The following is a 21260-nucleotide window of genomic DNA, read 5'->3' as shown; positions in this document are numbered from 1 at the left end:
GTCCAGTTTGGTTCAGCTCCATTCTTAGCTTCCCTCAAGCTCAACGCTTAACACAACGTTTTGTTACAACAGTTAGAGGAAAAAAGTCTCGGGCAGCCCGGGAGTTGCAATGAACGAGCGCAGCCCCTGAGCACATTAAAGCATACTCTTCCTCTGCTAGAATCACTGAACACCTTATCAGCCAAAGTCCACCAAAAAGCGTAATTGATAAAATTTCTGTTTATTTCTAGAGAATCCTGGACATCAAGTACCACACAGCATTTAATTACCTCCTGTCATGATCATTACTGCTCAACTGTTTCTACCCTTCTTCTCATGCTGATCTTCCATTTATGTTTCTTTATATCATAGGGTTTCAAAACATAGTTGGAGAAGTCAGCCTCTACTACTGAGGATCATACTATTGCAGTGCAACAAAACCCACAGGCAGAAGGCCAAAATTATGCTGTACTATGCTTTGCGTTTATGAATCAACATCCTGAAACTCCAACAGGTATGAACCAGAGGTGCAGCAGTCATAAGTCAGGTGGATCAACGCTGTGGGATTCCTTAAATAATAACAGAAAAGTTGTAGTGTATTGATAGTCAATGCAAAGAATATGGTCATGGCCCCTTAATTTAAGGATGCAGAAATTTTATAATACAAAAGTAACTGGCATCTGGCTAATTCAGAAACATTTGCTCCATTGCCAACTCTGACCAACTGAAAGATTCTCCTTATCTTTAGGGAGCCATGCACTTGCCCTTTTTCTTTTTGCACTACCCATATTCACCGGTAAACAGAAAATATCATACAACAGGGAGTACACTTTAATATTAGAAATATTTTCCATTGCTATTTTAAGATATTCTTTCAAACGAGCAAGTTTCTGTCTATGCTACACAGATTTCAAAATGAACCACAAGCCACTTAGGTATAGTAGGTCCTTCAAATCTAAACAGAGACTTCACTGGGAGACAAAAAGAAACTCTTTAAAGCACAAAACCCAGACTGTTGTCACTGGCCTCCTGCTTATTCCCTCCTGCCTCTCGATACACGATATTTTATAATCCTTCTGCTGCTACTTTTTTGCCTAAAACCTGCTATTTAGGTATGCATGTTAGTATTACAGTAAAGGAAAAGACCTTACGATCCTATAAAAGGATGACAGAATTATTTACCCCCAGGAACCCAAACATAACACATTTTTAAGACCTCATATATGTATTTTTAGTGCTTTACTTCCCAAGATGTTGTTCAAATATCTGCTTATGATACTGAAAGAAGAATATCTTGCTATGTATTTTATCCTTTATGATTTACATGTCTTTTTTTATTTTCCTCCCCAAAACAAAAAAGTAAGTGGATAGATAACAACGGGGGACATTACATTGACAGCAAGGCTCAAGAATATTTGCAGTAACAGAAAGAAAGATTTCAGCCTCCTCTCACATCATTTATGCACTAATAACTGAGCATTACTTCAATGCTGTCCTCACACAGATGTCTTCAGACAGTTATGCTTAGCTAACAAAAAATTCTATTTGTGAATTAACTTGAGAGGGTTTTCTATGTATATGAACATATACATATTCATTCTTGAATAAAGCTTCAGCTTTCATACTATACAGACTACAGTTAAACTTTAATATTGAACTTCTGAATGTCTTTTACTCTTGTGACCCAGTTCATGCTTGCTCTCTCCTCCCTCTGAAGTCAAAGTGACATGATTCAGACACCATCACTGCATCTTTGCCTGATGCAATGAAATAACAGGAGGGACAGAAGCACTCTGAAGCCAAGAGAGGAAAACCACTCTTGTTCTTCCTGGCTTCGGCTTGCATGTATGAAAATGAAAATTATCTCTGCTGTAAAATGCGTGACGACAGTAAGACAAGCAGCTCTGCTCCGTTTAGTGATCCCTCCCTTGTTACGGGTTATTTTGTCATTGGAATTCCCTTTTTAAAAAAAAGAAAGTCGCATCCCTGGCTATGTGAGGCTGCCACATGGTGATATGTTATTCTGTCCCTCTTGCCATTCCTCTGTCACTCAAATCTCAATGAAAAACTTCAACCTGGTCTTATTCCCTCACCATTAACAAAGACTAGAAGGTCAAAAGGGGCATTTCTGAGAATGTAAAAAAATAAAGGCAGTTTCCAAAAAGTGCATGTTTATACATCAGATGCAGTCTACTTCCAAGCAGAATCAGGAGGACTCTATCAAGTCAAAAGACAAGAGTATCAAACAAGACTTTGATTACTTCTAGCTTTTGAGAATAGGGCAATCAAAAAATAACATGTACTACACCCAATACTTAAACTATTCCAACTTAAACAGCTTGTGCAATTAAACTTGTGGGGTTTTTTTCTATGAATTCATGGGGTTTCCATATCAGCTGTTTGTGTGCTTGTGATACAAATTAACACAAACACACCCCAAACAAACTTGCAATCCATGCTACATTGTCTGATGGCTATGTTTTCAGTATCAAATTAAATATGATGTTGCCCAGATTTAAGGTTAAGAAGTAGCTATTGCTTTTCTAACATTACTTTTTCAACTAAAGGGTGGTGAGGCTAATAAAACATCGTTTGTGATACTGCTATGCATTTTAAGGCAGCATGTTACAGACATAGCAAGTCTCTGAATTGATCTGCAGTACGTTTAAAATTAATGAAATCGATCTCTCTCTAGTAACAGCACTGACTCAGATCAATCTCATCAGAAGCCACCATGTGAATGAGCGCAAAGGTTCAATGAAGGAAAGCCAGAATCTTCAGGATGGGAGCGGGTACAGGAACAGGCCAGAAGAAAGAGCGCACTTGTTCAGAGAAAGGTCTTTTCAGCTAGGTCATTTCAGTAAAGCAATAGAAGGCCAGGACTTTTAAAGCAAGGTAAAAGAAAACCCACAGATCTTTTTGCTTTTACCCAAGAGCAAGTCCTTCAATCCTGAGTATGGGAGAGAAAGAGCAACATACAGAAGGTGGCAAACTGTTTGGAAAGTGTTTCTACACCACTGACTTGGAACCAGAGGTCTTACACTTTAGAGTAAAAGCACCAAATATGCAGAGTATTTCTAAATATGGCCGAGGCTTAACTGTTCTGAAAAGTGATGAACTTAAAACCAGTACCTTGTGACTGATTTACAAGTTTTACTACTGGATGTTGTGCAGCCCCGACTCATGCAGGGAGGTAGACTGTAACTGAGTTTCCTTTCCTCACACAAAGATACAGTGCTACTGGAACACTGTTCAAAGCAGAAGCAGGATTCTGCCCAGGCCTCTGCCTGGACGATGGTCAGACATTGTCCAGGCCACTGAAGATGGTCATTTAAAACCACTTACCATCTCACTGGAAGCTGAAAGATATGGACAACAAACACAAATCCAGAGATGCAGTTAGAAAAGCAAAAGACCAACTCGAATTGAAACTGGCTGCAGATGTCAAAAATAACAAGAAAGGTTTCTTCAGACATGTCAACCATAAGCAGAAAAAGAAGAAAAACATAGGCACACCGTTAAACGGAAGAATCAATCACCAATGATGCTGAAAAGGCAGAGGTCCTCAACACCTTCACCTCTGTCTTTACCAGCACTGTAGTGTCCCAGGCTTTGGGAACGAAATTGCCGATTAATCCCAACACCGACCCACCATCAGTGAAAGAAGAGTTAGTACATTAATTACTACAGAAGCTTGACACCCACAAATCAATGGGCCCTGACGCCATCCACCCGAGGGTGTTGAGAGCTGGCTGACATCATTGCAAGGCCACTCTCCATAATCTTTGAGAAGTCGTGGAGAACGGGGGATGTCCCAGAGGACTGGAGGAAGGCAAATGTTACCCCTATCTACAAGAAAGGCTCGAGGGAGGATCTGGGTTATTATAAGCCCATCAGCCTTACTTCAATCCCTGTGAAAGGTATGGAACGAATCCTCCTGAGGCCCTTCACAAGTCAAGTGAAGGATGTGATTGGGAAAAGCCAACATGGCTTCACTAAAGGCAGATCGTGCTTGACAAACCTGGTGGCCTTCTATGACAAAGTGACTTGCCTGGTTGACATGGGGTGGGCAGTGGACATTGTCTACCCAGACTTCTCCAAGGCCTTTGATACGGTCCCCCACGGTCTCCTCCTGGAGAAATTAATGCATTATGGCCTAGACAATTGGTCTGTGCGGTGGGTGAGGAACTGGCTGACAGGCCGCACCCAACGGGTGGTGGTAAATAGCTCCTTTTCCAAGTGGCAACCTGTCACAAGTAGAGCCCCCCAGGGATCAGTACTGGGCCCAATGTTATTCAACATCTTTATAAGTGATCTGGATAATGGCATCAAGTGTAGCCTGATCAAGTTTGCTGATGACACCAAGTTGAGTGGGGAAGTAGACACTCCAGAAGGGAGAGCTGCTCTGCCGGAAGACCTGGATAGGCTGGAAGAGTGGGCCAACAAGAACCTTATCAAGTTCAACAAGGAGAAGTGTAAGGTCATGCACTTGGGAAAACATAATCCAGGAGTGCAGCACAGACTGGGATCCACCTGGCTGGAAAGCAGCTCTGTGGAAAGGGACCTGGGGGTCCTGCTGGACAACAAGCTCAACATGAGTGAACAGTGTGCTGCTGTGGCCAAGAAGGCCAACAGGATGCTGGGTTACATCAAAAAGGGCATTGCCAGCAGAGATAAAGAAGTCATTATCTCTCTCTACTCAGCACTTGTCAGGCCACACCTGGAGTACTGTGTACAGTTCTGGTCCCCTCTATTAAAAAAGGATGTGGCCAGGCTGGAAGGGGTCCAGAGAAGGGCCACCAAGATGACCAAAGGACTGGGAAGCTGCCATACATGGATAGGCTGGGAGAGCTGGGTTTGTTCAGCCTTGAGAAAAGAAGGCTCAGAGGGGATCTCATCACCATGTGCCAGTACTTAAGGGGAAGCTATAAAGAAGATGGAGACTCCCTTTTTACAAGGATTCACATGGAGAGGACAAGGGGGAATGGACATAAGTTTCTCTTGGGGATATTCTGACTGGACACAAGAGGAAAATTCTTCACAGTGAGGACAGTCAACCATTGGCATAATCTCCCCAGGGAAGTGGTTGACTCAGCCACATTGGACACCTTCAAGAGTCATCCTGACAGGGTGCTGGGCTGTCTTGTCTAGACTGTGCTCTTCCTAGAAAGGTTGGACTAGATGATCCCTGAGGTCCCTTCCAACCTGTGATTCTATGAAAATATTTATTTTCCCTGGTTTTCCTCAAAACCCAACTTTACTCTGAAAAATGACAACATTAAAAACACCTGTAACAACCATCACTGGTTGATAGTAAGCATTATCCTCAGTAAATTAGGGTGAAGGCTTTTGCAAGTATCAATGGTTCATGTCTTCCATCAAGCCTAAAGCTGAATGCTTAATTGCTTTTACTTCCAAACAGTCTTTTCATATTTGGAAACATGGTGTGGCAAACTAACATTAAAACAATTCCACAAAATTAATCAGGAGTGAGCTCAATTTCAATTCAGATATAAACAATATTACATTAATTATTTAAACACCCGAGAACGTGTACATCCAAAACTCACGTTCCACAAATCATTTTGACATGTTTCTGCTCCCTTCCACAACAGAAATGAACCATGACCCTGCTGATGACGTTTCAAAGTGATTTCAGGGCAAACTGCAAATTCCTGCGAAATCAGAGATGGTCTTATTAAAAGAAAAGGTTTGATCATGATACGGTTTGTACCTTATTATGGATGATACTGTTTAAACAATTCCCTTAAAGATTCTCACAATCATAACCAAAACAATCCCCTGCCTAAAGACATCCAGGAAAAACAGGAAATCCAGAGGACTATTACTTCTAGTGTGAAATGCTGACAGCCCAAATACTGGTAGAACGCACAGTTAAATTTTCCTCAATGGCCTCCATTCAGGTTCTGCACTTAGAAAAGACAAAGCCAGACAAACCTATGCTAATGAAAGCACAGGGTTTACAAATATACCAGCAGCCCCATGGCATGTAGAATTCCTCACACCTTAGTCTTTCAGGGCACTCCTTACTCACCCCAGTGCCACCCAGATGACACCTGTGTTTGCACAGGTTACTCATACTTCTCCACCTTTCTTTGCTGTCATAATCATTTCACAGCAGAAACAGAAAATACCAAGGAGGTATAGCCTTCTCCTTTGACAGTTTTCAGTCTTACCTAACAAATCATTACTCTCCAATGCATTAATAATTTTTCTTCTCCTGACTGCATCCTACTTGTCCATATTGCTCTGACAGCAAGGGTTTCAAAACTAGACAGGGTAAAAACAACAGCCCCATGAAAAACTTAGCTATGGCTTCATCATTTTTGCCCCTCTAAATCTCAACACTGCTAATAACAATGGAGAGGGCTATAATCTAGATACAGATGCCAGCAGTTAATATATATTATCACTTCTATGTTGTCATAGAATGGTTTGGGTTGGAAGGCACCTTTAAAGATCACCTAGTCCAACCCCCCTGCAGTGAGCAGGAACACCTTCAACTAGATGGGGTTGCTCAGAGCCCCGTCCAGCCTGACCTTCAGTGGTTCCAGGGATGGGGCATCTACAAGCTCTCTGGTAAACCTGTGCCAGTGTTTCACCACCCTCGTGGTAAAAAAAAATGTTTTCCTTATACCCAGTCTAAATCTACCCTCCTCTAGTTTAAAACCTTTACCCCTTGTCCTGTCGCAATAGGCCTCGCTAAAGAGGTTGAGCCCCATCTTTCCTATAGTCACCCTTTAAGTACTGGAAGGCCACAATAAGGTCTCCTCAGAGCCTTCTCTTCTCCAGGCTGAACAACCCCAACTCTCTCAGCCTCTCCTCGTAGGAGAGGTGCTCCAGTCCTCAGATCATTTTTGTGGCCCTCCTCTGGACCAACTCCAACAGGCTCATGTCTTTCTTGTGCTGAGGGCTCCAGAGCTGGATGCAGCATCCCAGATGGGGTCTCACCAGAGCAAAGGGCAGAATCACCTCCCTCAACCTGCTGGGCATGCTCCTTTTGATGCAGCTCAGGATACGGTTGTTTTCTGAGCTGCAAGCACACGTTGTTGGCTCATGTTCAGCTTTTCATCCCCCAGTACCCCCAAGTCCTTCTCAGCAGGCCTGCACTCAATCCCTTCAACCCTGAGCCTGTATTGGCACCAGGGGTTGTCCTGACTCAGGTGCAGGACCTTACACTTGGCCTTAGTCTACTTAAAATATATATAAAGACCAAAGGGATAGAATTAATCCTGGAGAGAAGTATATACTTGTAGATTAACAGAAGTTAAAAGTGACAAAAGTCGTGACAAAAGTCATGACAAAAGTCAAAGAAGCCGTTTTATAGTTGGCAACTGTGAAAAATGTACAGAAACAACAGCTAGTGTAGAAAACCTGTTAGAAAAAGTGCCTTCTGCAATACAACCTATCACTGTAGGCAGCCATATTACAATTTTTTACTATTTATCTCCAGTGTAAAACCAAAATATGTTTTGAACCTATGGGTTTCAAGAATACTCGCTTTTATCATATTCTTCTGGAATTACTTTACACAAGATGAAGATTCCCCATTCCCAATATAAATTTAATATTCTCACCTGTCCATGTTAACACGCTCCATATTGCAGTTAGTACTATTGCTGCACCTATGGCTACAGTGAATGGATAGTAATTCCTACACAAGATATTTATTTAAGTGAACATAGGACTTGTGCTTCTCTTAGCCTTCTGAAGTCACAGGTGTGTATAAGCACCTGGCATCCTTGGCATCATTAGCCTATTTACCATCTTAAGCAGTCTTATATTGCAAGAATGAGAATTCAGCTCCTGATTTCTTCCACCAATCAAGCCCTAGGGTTTTTATGCAAAGATTTGGGAAAATGAATGAGATTTTAGAAGCGATATTAAGTACATCTCTTCCTAAGTCTGACCTTTTCTACAGTTCTGCAATGCCACCGGAAGTGAGACGACAAGCTCAGATTCAGCTCATAAAATTGCTCAAAAAGCCATCAACTGTGCCATGTAGTAACTGCAAATGAAAAATATCATCCTCAAATGACAAATGGCTTGCTTTCAAACAGTGCTTTCTCCCAGAAATTTGTCTAATAGCAGAATTCTTGGAAACAATGTTCCCATAGTCATGGACATTTGGTTCCATGATGTTCAGATAATACCCTGCAAGTTCTGTACCATATATATAAAACCCCATTTCCTTCAAGTTCCACTCTCCTGTTCAACCCCTGGAAACGCACTGGTGCTGTATACCATTCCTGCATTGTCCCCACCTCTGTCATACATTATATAAAAACTTGAAGACATTCATGCTGTGAACACGTTTTCCTCCCATCTGCTGATACACGGCTGCCTCTGCACTTTGTGAGGCTGTACAGGTGAAAGGTGTTAGTCTAATCTAGAAGTTACCAGAGTCCCAGTGGAGAGACAGTAATAGGTTCAGCTGCATTCAGATCACAAGTTATGCCCATGCGTAATGCAATCACTCCTAAAGGCACAGTCTTCCTCACGTGAAGTGGTTGTGGTGAAAGGTAATCTTTCACAAAAACCAAAACGAACCAACCACTACGACAAGCTCATCTGGAACCAAGACAGAGCAGCTAAAAAGAGCGCTTATATATCAGCAACAAAGGATGCCCTAGATAATTTAAATATTCCAGAGATGCACTGAAGTGAAAATGCAAAGCAACTCTCTTAAAAATAAATAGAATTCTCAGTTAAGGAGCTTCCTATTAATACTCATTTGTGGAATAGAGTACAAACCACAACGGAATTTTGTTTCATTTCTGATATCCATTTACATTTCTAAGCAATACAAAAAGTATACCCAGGGAAAAGTTACAATGAAAATAAAAAGGTACAGATTAGAGTAATTGAATTATGAAGAAATTTCAGTGCAGGCTGAGGTAAAAATTAAAAAAATAGCCAAATTCAGTTCCCGAGCAATTGATTCTGCTCTGAAGCTGTGCCTCAGCATATGGAAAGCCACACAAAGTGGGACCACTCTGTCACACCCAGGAAAGACCAAAATACCAGCTTAAAATTACCTTTTTTTACAGCAGACCCAGGCTGTTTGGAACAGGAAGAAGGCAGAGGGCTTCATTAGCATATACTGTATGTCTGTGTTGTGTTCACTGGTACACATTGTACGTATATGTTTATATTGTCCTTCTGTATAAAGAGATGAGAAAAAACTACCCTAAAGATCCAAAAAGAAACACACACACATCAGCCTCCTGTGCCTACAACAAAAATACCTCCTACCTGCTGCCCTTGGACTGAAATCCACACTGCTCTTCAAGGTCTACTCGTCCAGCTGTTCTCATCTATTCTGCTTTAAGTTTCCAGGCTCTGGGACAACGCATCAGCAAGCTCATCCCTGGTATGAGGGAATTTTGATTAGATGGCAGAGTAAATGTAGACAAGGCAATAGCAATAAAGAACTGGGAAACAAAGTGCTCAGTCACAGAGCAATCCTGCACTGCAGCTGCCTTCAGCCGACGTTCTATCAAATGGATTCCCTTCCTCCCTCCCACCCTGTAAGACCAAACGTCTTACTTATAGACAGCAATTTATCATCAGATACGAAATTCGTCTCTCTTGATAAGGAGATTTAGAGGAGACAACATCATATAATAAGAACATATTTTGAAGACAGGCAAACAATTAGATGACTGCAACATTACATTGAAAATTGTTTACTAGGATCCTTCATACCTACTGTTTTCCCACTCCAAAAAATACAGCTACCACCCAAAATTCACACAAGTTTTGGTTAAATAAGCATTTCTCCACCCCAAAAGAACTTAAGATTTCAACTACCACAAAAACCCATAAAAGTCAAAACATGCTAATAAGTATTTCTTAAGAGTAAACATAGTGCTGAAGACAGCTTAGAAATGTTAACATGTTAAATCACTTCAAATGTTTCAACACACTGATACTGTCTGGAAATGATTCCCACACCTCCAGCCTTACAAACCACGTTCCTCAAACCTTACTCAGATCCATGAACAGCAGCTCTCGTCGCAACTCTCACCTTCCTGATCTTCACTATGATAGCTTAGATGCATAACAGAAGCACAGAGACCCCTGGATCTAATTGCATTTGGGGAATAATTTATATTAACGATACACAGAAAAGCATATAGCCAAAGGCAAACCACTAATATTACCAAGTCCTTTTACATCAAGAAACCCGGAGGAACAAAGGGAAAGTAAGAGAGATTATCTGGACACCGTGCCCTCAGAGACAACACAGCTTTCCTGATTATATGCCTAATAGAGGCAATAAGGGTTCATTATGATCACCTATTCCAGCCTCCCCCGCATACAGTCCATAAGATTTCCCCATACTAAGTCCTGTTAAAAACAGAGCTGCCTTTAGAAAAAAGATCCTTTGTTTAAAGTTGTTTAATGACAAAAAACTTTAAGACCTTATTAATCTATTGAGTGCTGTTATTTTAAAGAACTTGCACCCTCTGGCTAATCTCAGGATGTCCAATTGAGTTTTCCAAATTCCAAAATTCACTTGTCCAAAGTGACGTTTCAGCACTAGATGTTGCTAAACCCTTTCCTCTTGAGTAAGGAGCCCATTCCTCACCTTGGCATTTCTAGGCAGTGACCCAATCACTTATTTCTTTCTTCAAGAAAACATATGCTGTGAAGTGGCTTTACAAAAAGGGGTTTTAAATGTTTTGCTTACTGCAGCGGGCTGCAGCTGGCATGCACATCTCTCATCTGAAGCGCACACAGCAAACCAGTAACAGTAAAAAATTACCTGTGTGCCTCACTGGTAATTTTCCCACTTGCTCCTCTGTCTTCTCACATTCACCTAAAGGGCTCCTGCCTGGCTGTCTGCCTGTCAACCCTCCCAAGGATTTCCAAAAATCGCTAATCCTGGGGTGCAGAATCCCCCAGTAACCGTTCCTTGTGGTACAACTCCATGCTTGCTATGCTGAAATGCGTACTGGCTAGCTGCGCTCAGTAACTACCAAGTAACCCAAACTACTTTATGTAAGTGGTTCTCAGTCTCCACCATTTAATCCTTTCTTGGTACAGTTATAGACTAAAACTTAAGTTTTACATTATTATATTTAACGATAGCTAGACTGTCTTTTTTTTAAAGCAAAAACCTGGAAGAAAAATTTAGGCAACACTCAACGAGAGCCGACCTCCTCCTGAGCGCCGCAGAGCCGCTCACCGGCTCGGTGAGGAAGAGGAGAACTGAGCGCCCCTTCCTCCTCACCCCTTCCACAGGGCAAGAACCACGAACGGCGTCACTGACGGGCACGATCCACCTCCTTCAATTTTCATAGTAACGTATTGTAGAAAGCATTAAAAAACAAAACCCAACCAAACATAAAAGCACCTCCCAGCACGTTATTAACACCAGAAGCCCTCGGCGAAGGGCGGGGGGGAGCGGGGCTGGCGCAGCCCCCGGCCGGGCACCCCCAGCGCCGCGCCCCGCTTTCGGCACTCGCTCTCCGCCGGGACCGCGCCGCAGCCTTCCCCTTCCTCCTCCTCCTCCTCCGCTGCCTCGAGTCCTTCTCACGGCTTGGGGGGGAGGGTGTGGGGGTGTGGGGAATACCCCAAACAGTTGCTGTTAAGAGGGACTTACCAGGAACGCCGGCGGGAGAGGAAGAAGGCAGCAGCAGCAGCATCCCCGCGGCCGCTGATGGCAACTCGGCGGAGCGGGGAGGTGAAGTCCCGCTCCCGCCGCCGCGGGGCTCGGCTCCCGGCTCCGCCGCGGAGCGCACACGGACCCACGCTCGCACACGCAGACACGGAGGCGGGCAGGGCTCGCTCACACGCACACGCAGGGCACGGGCGGGCTCGCACGGACGCCCGCCCGCAGGTGCAGCCCTGCGGCAGCCGGCCTCGCCCCTTCCCGCCCGCAGCGCCGCGCCGCTCCCCTCCCGCGGCCGGGGGGGGGGGGCCCGCGGAGGGCTGGAGCCGCTCGGGGAGGGCCCCCCCTCCCGGCGGGGCCGGAGCCGCCCCCCCCGCCCTGCGGCGGTCCCCCCGCACCCCTCCGGCCGCTGCCGGCCGAGCCCCGCCGCCGCCCCGCAGCGCCCCTCGCCGGCGGAAGGCGCCGGGCCGGGCCAGGGGTGCGGGGCGGCCACCGGCGCCGCCGTCCCGCGCTGCGGGGCGCGGGGGGAAGCAGGCGGCGGAGCGGATCCGCAGCCCCGAGGCCGCGGGCGGGGGCGGCTCCGCGGCGGCCCCTGTCCTACCGCTCCCTTCGGGGTGCGGGGGGCCCGGCCGTGGGGTACCTCCGGCCGCTCCGTGCGGGTCTCCCCTCCCGGCGGGGCCGGGGAAGTGCGCGTACCCCCTCAGCACCATCTCCTCGGTTTCGGCGGTGCTAGCTGCGGGGAGCTAGCAGCTCAGGAGGCGAGTCGGTGGTTTCTCAGAATGGGCCTGGGAGGAGGGGGGAAAGGTATTTACAGTTTTACGGTTTTTCAACCATTAGGAAACAGCAGCTGCATCTGTCCTGTGCGCTGGGTGAGGGAAGCGCCCAAAGGGTAAAACAGTATGTAAGTACATAATAAAAGGCACTTGTCACAGCTGTCCTCCCTATGGCGATACACAATAGTTCTTAAGCTTTATGACCATTGCTTTTAATGGTTCAAGTGAGCTAGATTTATCAAAGAGCTACAAAATATTCCAAATTTCAAAAGTAACCAAGCAAAACAGCATTTTCATTCATCGAGATGAATGATTCATTCACCCTCAGAAGCATCCTCGGGCACCTGAAGAACACACAGAGAAGGCATTTAAGAAGAAAGATAAGGAAACTGATTTAGCGCTTATGTGTATTTTCTAACATATTAAAATATTATTTTGAAACTGGTGCAGTAAACAGAGTAGGCCACGTGAAAATACTTACATGCAGGTCTCTCTCACAGCTGTAACTGACCTTAAAACTGACCTAATTTTTATCACTTTCAAAACATTCCAATGCATGCAGCCAAAATCTCCTGCTCAGCCTTCACAAGTAAAATTTTAGCATAAAAATGGCAGCTTACGCACAATAGTGATGTAACGTTACTTGTTACCTTCAAACTCCTAGTGTTGCATTTTCAAGAAACTACAGTGCTTGTATTATTGCAAATGATGCATATGTCGGGAAGCTCATACTTAGGAGGTGCAATGTTTGCTTGGTTAGTGTATCAATACAAGGCCTTTGAAAGCCAATTTGAGTTTGCTCCGTGTTATACTCTCAACATCATTCTTTCACTTGTGCTGGAAAAGCTGTTGAAGGGAACTGCTCTTAATTAAATGCTCAGGTACGTCGTTTGTAATTACTAGGCTAACACATTGGTCTTTATAACAGCATGAATCATTATCAAAAAAGATACATAGGTTAGTATATTCTGTAATGCATTCTTTAGTTCTAAGTATTAGAACAACAGCTTCAGATTGATGTGGTTTTTTACAGTTTCATCTTATAAATGTTGTTGGTGTGGGCTGGTGAATGGAAGGGCTAATACCCCTTTGCACAGCAGCCTGAGAGATCAGACACAGCATTACCACCCCAGATACCCCAGTACAAGGAGAATTCCTGAGAAACATCACAGTGTTTCTGCCAGGATAGAAAGGCAGCTGTTCTTAGGGACCGGAGGACCATGTTATTTTGGTAGCACCACCCCATGCCAATCCATGTTAATCAAGCGGCCTTTGTGATCCATAACAGACCACATGAAGCAAAGGCTTTATGGATTAGGATTACAGGAATCTTTGGCCTATTTAGAAGAAAGGTGAAGTATTCTTGTGATTATTTCCTTGGTGACTTTGGTCTCTGTCGGTAAGACTCACATCACTGCAAAGAATTACTCCACTGCGGTCCCAGGCTGCAGCTTTATTAAGAATGACTTAAAGTACTCATGTCCCTTTTCCCGACCACTGTGGCAACTCTCTTGTCCTCTGGGATAGCGTTTTTCCAGTAGGTTTGCTTCTCTGGATACGCAACAGCTAACTCCACGCACCAGAAATCAAGGAACTTAAACATTTATTGATGTCCCGGTTCACGCAGCCACATCATCTTCCAAACACAAAGAGCTTGCATGAATTACATGGAGTTCAGTTCAGTAACATTAATGAACAAACCTTAGTTTGCTTTCATTTCAGGTAACGTTACAGGGTGCTCTGCAAGCTTTTATTTCTCCTCACCTTAATCTAACCTATCGGTAAATATCAGAAAACTAGGCTATTGATGCAATTGGCTAAACAAAAAGGTTTTGAGTAAGAAATAATGTGGCATGAAATAGAAAAGAGATTTTTAATCGACACCCATAGCTGTTAACAGGGAGAGCTGCTGTGGGGTAACTATTTGCATTTCTCTCCTAAATAACACAGGTTCTAGGAGCAGAATTGGAGAACAAACTTTTAAAAGAAAGCTTTCAGCAATGCCTTCCATTGATCGGGATGTTATGAAAGCTGCTTCAATGGAAGCACCCTATCTCTTTGTACTTTTTTCAATGGTTTGAGATCTTCTATGTTCTGCATTTTAAATTAAGACCTTTTTGGCAATTGTGTAAAAAGGCTCCCTGTTCAAATCTTAATCTGGCTTGTGATACTGATGTGCTTCTCTCTATTGCTAGTTAAGAGGGGAAAAAAAAGTCAGATTTATGTTTTGAAAAAAATGCCTATTTTGATGCACTAATAAATAATAAGGCAAAATAACATTTCAAGAAGAAATACAGTAACAGCTGCAGAAGCAATAGCACCACTATGTTTCTTTAAACCATTCATCGGCTTGTTCCGCATTCCTTCTTGACGGAAGACATATATTCTATCAATGTTGTTATGCCTGCTCTTTTAATTTTATTAAAACGTATTTAATTTCACTTGAGACGGTCCTGTCATAATTCCTGCTTGATACGTGTGTGATGTATGGGGTTTCTTGGAATTTGACATAACCCTGTCAACTATGGTTGACATCAGCGTGCATCATAAATGCTTATCAGATCAGTGCAACCAAGTAGCCATGGGATTCAGCCCCACCTGCTTTTCTTAGCATTCGCGTTTTGTGTTTCTAGAAATAGTATTGGGTTAATTGCAAGGCAGAGGCTCGTGTCCCTGAGCTTGCTTGCCCCACCAATTTTACTTACGTGTCATGAAGAGGTTTTCTTGTTACAAAGCCAAGAAACTTTCCCCTGAGAGAAAAGTAAGTAGTATATTTCAAGCTTCATGCCAGTTAATCACTGTCGTCTTAGCCTTCTCTTCCCCTCCATACAGAACGAGTGATGTCAGAAGCGGGATGAGGACACAGAAAATGTTATAGAAGAAGAATGAAGCCTTCTATTGTACAAGAGGGCAACATTTTGAAAAGGCAATTATTGAAGGGTTTTCTTAACGTTAGTTACTACATGAACAGGAAAATTATATGTCACAGGTTTAGAAATTAAAAAGGGGGAACCAATGTCGTTAGCTGTTCTGAGTGAGACACGGCCATCCCTGCTTCAGCCAGTGAAAAGATTTAGGAAAGCAGGTATTTACAAAGAGGTTTTCCAGGTAATTACAGTGTCACCTGTTCTTTTTAAAGGTGAAGTTAAAAGCAAATTTAGAGATATATTGAATGCAGCAACATATTTGTACTTCTCTTTCTGACATCATAAACTGAGGACTCTATTTACTTGCTCCTGCTTTTCTTTAGTACATTTAAAAGAGAAGGAATAAGAGAATGCACTTATTGGCGTCTCACTGTGCAATGTTAAGCCAATATTTGAATTACTGCCTAGAATGAAGTCATGCAAGCTAAGGGAATGCTCTTACAGCCCCCATTACTGTGTGTACTATTTACTTAGACAATTATTTTGGCGTCAGCTATTGCATTCATTGCACAAGCAAGAACTGTGCAAAGTGAGTAAGAGCTGTAGAATGAAATGCTGCACAAAGAAATGTTCAGTTAACATCCAGATGCCCTGTGTTCCACAGTAACGCATCATGAATTGTTCCTTGAGGCAACACTGAAGGAACCACTAAAAGAACTTGAACAGGTATGATGCACCTACAAAGCATAAACTGGGAGCACAACATATAATTTCATCCTAAATGTACAGATGTACTTTTTAGAATGACTGGTTTACTTCAAAATAGCTAGCTGCAGTTCTATCAATTAGCAAATCCATCAGTAAAATATCTGTATTTTTCACAAATGTTTTATTGCAAAGAATTTTAATGGCCTCTACAAAACACAGAGGCTTTTCATGAACCCAGTTGATTACCTATATATGAAATTTGTGAGGTACATCAAGAAGATGGCTCAGGTCACCTAAATGTTAGTGATCATCTAACTAATTGTTAACTGACAAGATTTAGGACTTTTTAGAAGATGCAGAGGATAAAAACAAAAACACCCCTAAAATTCCCCACAACAGAGAATGAGCAGAAACAGTCTTCTCCTAGTTCATTAATTTTTTTTTTCTCACATTTAACCTCAACATTTTTTCTGGAGCTGTGAAGAGTTATGCCATTTCTTCCAACAAAATCTCCCTAAAACTCTACAAGATGGCTATAGATACTTTGGCTGAAAATGCATACAGAGGACCCTTAGAGCCTGCCAATAATATGTGTCTTGCAACAATTTCTAGTATTTCAGTCAAAACTTTTCTTTCTCCTCTGTTTGCTGTCACTGAACTACTTTGGGTTCAAGATGTGTCAGGGACTAGAAACTTGGCTCAACATTGCTGGCCAGCAAGTTTCACTACTAAAGCCTGATCACTATGGCAGCTGAACGAACAGTTTAATCACCAAGATCGACCCGACAGGAACGTACACCCCGTTGTCTTGGAGTAGTTGTCCTCCGCGCATGCACCCAGGCCCAAGGCCGACTGGCAGCAAAAGGGGGGGGTGGGGCGTTGGACCCTCTAGAACTTTCAAGCACCCTCTAGTGACTGTACTGGGCACACACCCCACCGCTGAGCGGGAGGCAGGGGTGTGCAGAACAGTTACTGACTATGCAAGAGAACAACCTTATAAAAGGGGAAACCAGCGGAAATGACAGGCAGCGCATTCTGGAACATCCCATCCTCCACTGGCTTCAAAGATGCATCGGACGCCCGGACTCCTTGCCTGGACTGGACGGACTGCCACAGATCCGTGGTGGTAACCTTCACAACAGTCCCACTCTCTCCCTCCCTCTCTCCCTCTCCTTCCCTTTTTCACTTTTTTTTTCCCTCTCTTTCTTTGCTTTTCTCTCCTGTATCTATTTCTGGCCAAATAAAGTGACTTGGCCCTTGACTCCGTTTTGAGTCTTAATTCTGTTTCCAAGAATGTAAAAGGATCCTAGTCACGATAATACACTGGAGTTAATCAGAAGTTAAGCCCAGCCGCCCCCAACCTCCCAGAATTATCTGAGGTTGGTTGGAAAGCAAGGGGGTTTAACCTCTGCCAAACTATTCAGCCCAACAGTGGATTGTGACAAGATGCTACACCAATGTCCCTGCGTCATCTTGATTTACTGTACAACTACATGCCAACCAGAAAAATTAGTCTATAAAACTACAGGGTTCGCTCACTGGATTAACGGTGTGTGCCAACTGATCCTCAAATTTGGCTTTCACCTATGGAAGTATTCTGCTGCAAGCAAAGATATTTGTTAACACCAACACCAACCATTTAAAGCAGGCTTTACACACCAATGCTTTCCATTCTGGTCAGAAATGGAAAGGACATTTTAGCTCAAATAAATTGGTTCAGCTTGTCCTTGACAAGAAAAACTGCTTAGGAAGCGAGAAGCTGCATTCTGCATTTGAAACAAGGTTTGGAAAACTAACTAAGAAGGCAAACATACCTTCACAGCAAAAAATACTTCCATTTATTTTATAAAAGAATTCTTCACCCTTTGGAAAACTCAGTGACGTGGCAAGAGTCACTAATTTGTCTTTCTTTCATTTGCATTATGTTTTGCTCAATGCACTTGTTCACTGTTGTAGCTTTTTGAGGTGATTTTTGCTAAGAGAAAAGCTGTCATCTTGAATGAAGTGTTTCTTCAACATGGTTTAAGTAACTTATAAACACAGCCCAGCTGTTGCCTTGAACAATAAATGAAAGATAATACTTTCTATAGGCACTTTTCTTTGCAGATATCCAGTTTTCTCTCTGCAGAAAGCACATTTTCCAAAGTAAGCTCTGCTTCTTAGAGTCCTTAGGGCACAATCACATCTCTTTGCTGGCTGCCCCTCCATTAGCACATGAAGGCAGCTGCTAGTCCCCATATTTCCAGTTCAGAGAAGGCAGTTAGTCCAAAAAATCTGTTTCTTTTCATGCTTTTCTATGGTATATTGGTCAGTACTTTGGACAACGGTTTTTATTGTTTCAGCCAGCATGACGAAAAGGGTTGTTCAATGTCTCTTCCCTTTTTGCTGGAATAAATGTTCATTGCCTTAAAGGAGGACTGTGACAGGCAAGAATCATTAAGACTCCTTGCTGCCTATCAGTAGCTCCTAGTACGGGTATAGATAGACAATTACTATATAAAAAAAGATTATTAAAGAATTATCTTTTGATACCTGGGGAAAATTAGCTCACGTTTGGTTACAAGGCTACATTTTTCTAATAACCTGCAGGTACTGGAAGATGAAACCCCCTGTTTACTACTTCTTTCTGTGTGTGGTGAACTGCCCTCGCCCTTGCCCTGCTGCCTGTCTGACCTGTTAGCAAGCCAGTGCACAAAACTAGCAGAAGGTTACTCAGATTTTGTTGCTGCTGATTCAGTGAGCCACAGCCCCAGGGTGAGGAGCCAGTGGAATAGCAGAGCCTCTGCCAGGGAGGGCAGGGTTGTGCTGCTGAGGAAGGAAATTAAGGGGAGAGGTGCTGGACCACTCTATATGCTGGCACTGAGCCTTCACACCAGCTCAGCAGCCTTGTGGTGTTTATTACACATTAAAAGTAATATGTGTTTGGGTTTTTTTCAAAAAAAAAACAACCAAGGGAAAAATGAGATCACCATGCATCCATGCAGCAGTTGGGCCAGGTTTTAATTCAACATCTAGTGATATGGCATTTTATATCAGCTGTATTAAGAACAGTGTCAGGAATGCATCCCAGTCCTATAATTGTTATTTCCACCTCAGTAGAGCAAATAATAGCTTAAAAGATAAGTGCTCTGGTCATGGTAAAGAACCACGTGTTTTATTTACCTTTCATGCAGTTAATGTCTTGCATTCAAGAAAAGGATAGTACTGAATCTGCTTTTAGCAGCCGATATTGCAGCATTGCTAAATTATAAAAGACTGAGATTGAGAGGTTTTTTATGCATAGTACAAAATAACAAAATTCATAGACTAGATGTTTTTAAACAAATACTTTCTAAAACAGTCCTTACTTTTACTTAAATGTTTATACATCATAAAACCTGTCATCTTCAAACATGCATGTTGTAGGAGTTTTTGGACACAAGCTCTCATAATTTATAATGATACAGCAGCATTATAACTGCTTGAATAACATTTAAAGCAACACCATATTCCATACATTTTAAGATATTCTTTAATATCAATTAACAGGAGCAAATGAAGACTTAGAAACATGTGACCAGGCAGCCTTGGTACGCTCTGATGTTTACCCAGTAAGCTCACCAAAGGTCATTTTCTTTACCACACACTACCATTTTCAGAAATCTTGACAAATAAAACAGTTGTGTCAGAATTCATTCAAATTTATGAGCCTTTATCATCATATGAAAAGCCCCACTGAAACTTTATTTATTTCTGGTTCTCTGACTTCAGAGGTTACCCATGTACTTAAGTAAACAAAATAGCAATTGAGAATTTCAATATAGGGATCACACATTGTTCATGAACCATCTGTGATGAATTTTGATCTGTAGGAGGAAGTAATTCAGTAAATTTTGAACAAATAGGTTTGGAACAATTCCTCTAAACTGAACCCAGTCAATTTCTGTTTAGAAGAAAAAAAAATTGAACCAAGTCATGCAATTTATTTGCTTTAAGGTATTTATTTTTAAATTTTGATCACTAGCAATTCCCACTAAATCTCCTTGCATATTGTTTTGCTAACATTTTTTGAAAAATAAAATATAGTCTATAATGTTCATTTCAATTTTGGGGGGAAACCAAGCCTTTTCCACTCATGCACACAATTATATATTGAATTTCTAAATTCAGGGTTACAGCTATAAGTGGTCCAAAAGATGTTAATACAGAATAATGCTTTATAATAGATGTACAAAATTAGTAATGTGTCCTAAATATAGTGTCTCTTGCCTTTGACCAGTTAGATATATTCTCATTTCCTTATCTTACTGGAACAAAGGCATCACTTTCAGAACAAGTTAAAAAAGACATAGGGTGGAGAATACCTAGTCATATCATCTGTGCTAGGTCTTTGCTTCATCGTTCTGCTCTTTAGCTGTTGCTGCTGTTCCTGTTTTGTATTTATCAAATCACAAGAAAAAATTACTGAAGTGGAACCAATGATACACAGCACATGTCTCTTCCTCTTGTGCTCCAAGAAAGTTGCTATTCAAAGGCCTTCAGATAATACCTTCCACCCTCCTGACCTTTTTGTGTCTCTAATGGCCAAGTATTACTGAATAAAACCATGCTGACAGTCATTCTGTAACACTTAGAGAGTAGAGCTGGCAGTTTGAAGAAACGTGTCACCTTCAGATGTATGCAGGGAGCCCTGACTGCCGTAATCTCTGGGTGGTGGTGGGTGTGCTGGGCTCACCCTGGCCAGCCGCCAGACCCCTGCTCAGCTGCTCCATCACTCCCCCATCCTCAGGGCAAGGAGGGAAAATGATACAGAAAAGCTCATGGGTCAGGATAAAGACAGGGCGATCACTCACCAGCTACTGTCACGGGCAAAACAGACTCAACTTGGCGAAAATTAATTTAACCTATTGCCAGTTACAAGTAGAGTAGGATGCTGAGAAACAAGGACAAAACTACATTCACCTTCCCACTAACCCTCTCTTCTTCCCAGGCTCAACGTCACTCCTTTGGTCCCGAGTCTTCTACGCCCTCCCCACCAAGTGGCACAGGGGGATGAGGAACAGCGGCTGTAGTCAGTCGATAACAGGTCCTCTCTGCTGTTCCTTCCTCCTCACTCTTTGCCCCTGCTCCAGTGTCATGTCCCTCCCATGGGATACAGTCCTTCACGAACTTCTCCAACATGGGTCCTTCCCACAGGCTGCAGTTCTTCAGGAACTGCCCCAGCACGGATCCTTTTCCAGGGGTGCTGTCCTTCACGAACTGACTGCTCCTGCGCGGGCTCCTCTCCGCAGGCCACAGCTCCTGCCAGGAGCC

At 42.9% G+C, this 21260-nt stretch overlaps 1 protein-coding gene across 5 annotated transcripts in view; it reads right to left on the bottom strand.

Annotated features, from left to right (window-relative positions):
• Positions 1 to 11873, bottom strand: part of SYTL5 (synaptotagmin like 5) — a 102572-nt gene extending 90699 nt beyond the window's left edge. For 2 of the 5 annotated variants that reach the window (XM_075098024.1, XM_075097998.1), the window contains exons 1-3: positions 11612 to 11868; positions 9256 to 9370; positions 9039 to 9162 (exon numbers count right to left, since the gene is read on the bottom strand). The gene's annotated coding sequence lies outside the window, so the exon portion shown is untranslated. Of the gene's footprint in view, positions 1 to 9038; positions 9163 to 9255; positions 9371 to 11611 lie in introns of all 5 variants that reach the window. The other 3 variants (XM_075098032.1, XM_075098015.1, XM_075098008.1) reach the window with 2 other exon arrangements.
• Between the last annotated feature and the right edge of the window lie 9387 nt (positions 11874 to 21260).

Source organism: Phalacrocorax aristotelis, chromosome 1, assembly GCF_949628215.1.
Source record: "Phalacrocorax aristotelis chromosome 1, bGulAri2.1, whole genome shotgun sequence".
Classification (NCBI taxonomy): Eukaryota; Metazoa; Chordata; class Aves; order Suliformes; family Phalacrocoracidae; genus Phalacrocorax; species Phalacrocorax aristotelis.
Note: the sequence above shows the minus strand (reverse complement) of the source record. Positions and strands in the feature narration are given on the sequence as shown.